This window comes from Lipotes vexillifer, unplaced genomic scaffold, assembly GCF_000442215.2.
Source record: "Lipotes vexillifer unplaced genomic scaffold, Lipotes_vexillifer_v1.1 scaffold636, whole genome shotgun sequence".
Taxonomy (NCBI): domain Eukaryota; kingdom Metazoa; phylum Chordata; class Mammalia; order Artiodactyla; family Lipotidae; genus Lipotes; species Lipotes vexillifer.
Genome location: NW_006786547.1, coordinates 1,972,463 through 1,974,126, shown reverse-complemented (window position 1 = coordinate 1,974,126; position 1,664 = coordinate 1,972,463). Strand labels below are relative to the sequence as shown.

Genomic DNA, 1,664 nt, shown 5'->3' with positions numbered 1-1,664 from the left:
CCCCGGAGCCCCCCCCAGGGCTTTTTTTTTTTTTTTTAACTTTTATTAATTTGATGCTTTGGAACATAATAAAATAAATGAACATAAAACATCATTTTAGTTAACTTGGAAAGGGAGATAAAATCCACTGAAGTGGAAATACGTAGGAAAGATATGTACATTCGGGCAGTTATTTTGATTCTGTGTTAGGTTAAGGATTACGAATGTACTTGAGCAACGGGGAGACGTTCTGCATCTTTTCTAGTCTGAACACTTCAATAGCTCAGATGAACGGGATGTCACAGAGACAATGCAGAGTGGGGAGAGCCCCATCTGCCCTCGGAGCGGGGGTGGGGTACAGAGATGGGGACCCGAACCCCAGGATTGTCTGCAGGTGCAGGTCATTGCCCCTGACCGCGGGGCCTGGCCGCTCCCAGCCCTTTTCTCCCTCACTCCGTCTGACCTCTTGTCACCCATCCAAGCTGGTCACCCGTGGCCCTAGAGGTTACTGTGAGCACAGCCAAGGCCTGGGTGGCCAGCTGGGCTCCAATGCCCCGCCCCCCTGGCTCGGGCCTCTCCTGGGGCCAGCTTCCACCCTGGCCCACGGTTTGGCCTGATCAGCTGTGCATGGTCTGTGCATGTGGCTCAGGAAGCGCCTGCCTTTCAGGGAGAAAGATGGGTGTGTTACGGAGAAAATCAGCGCAGAAAAAACCGAGACCCCCGCTGTGTTCAAGGTCCAATGTAAGTGCCGGGTCTGTGGTAGGAGCCCCACCACCCTGGGGGACTCTGGGCGTGTGCGGGGGGCTGGCACCGGGCCCGAGGATGCTAAGGGGCTGGTGGTGACGAGTGACGCTGTTATTACAGCAGCTTCACTGCCCTCCCTGCCCCTTGCCCGGTGCTGTGGGGCCAGTGGCCGTGGGCAGGCCCCTGCTAGGCTGGCCTCACTCCCCAAGGTGACTCTCTAAGCTCTCTCTGCCGGGCGGGAGCTCGGGCCCCTCAGGCTGAGCTCAGGAAGCATCCGTGCCCGTCCAGGCGGAGCTGAGAGCCACAGTCAGCGGTCAGGGTGCCCCACGGCCCCCCAGCCCACCACATGGGTTCCTCCATCTCCATGAGACGGGTTCCTTCCCTCATCCACTGGTTCACTCATTCCTCACTAAATCCAAGATGAGAAAGCACCATGGGGGGCAGGGGGGCTTCCACCAGGGCCGCTCCCGCTGGGCAGCCTGGGCCACCCTGGGACTCACTCTGACTCACTCACTCTTGTCTGTGCCAGACAAGAACTGACCACTGCCAGGGCGCCTGCCCCAGGGGCTCCAGAGCCACCTGCCCACACTGAGTCAGGATGCTGGCGTTGTCCCTGAAGCTGCCTGACCCTGCGGTGCAGCCGCTGCCGCCCGCTGGCCTCTGTCGGGGCAACCCTCACTCCTGCCGCCCCAGTTTCCATGGCTCAGGGCTCCCCGCGGTGTAACCGTTCTTGGGACGTTCCCCTCCTCCCTCTCGGTGGTGCCCAGTCTCACCTGAGGTCGGCGTGACAACCCCATTTCTTTCTTTTTTTTTTTTTACATCTCTATTGGAGTATAATTGCTTTACAATGGTGTGTTAGTTTCTGCTTTATAACAAAGTGAATCAGTTATACATATACATATGTTCCCACATCTCTTCCCTCCTGCGTCTCCCTCCCTCCC

At 57.8% G+C, this 1,664-nt stretch overlaps 1 protein-coding gene across 1 annotated transcript in view; it reads left to right on the top strand.

The window, feature by feature from the left end:
* Positions 1-1,664, top strand: part of PAEP (progestagen associated endometrial protein) — a 21,759-nt gene that overhangs the window by 17,991 nt on the left and 2,104 nt on the right. The window lies entirely within an intron of this gene.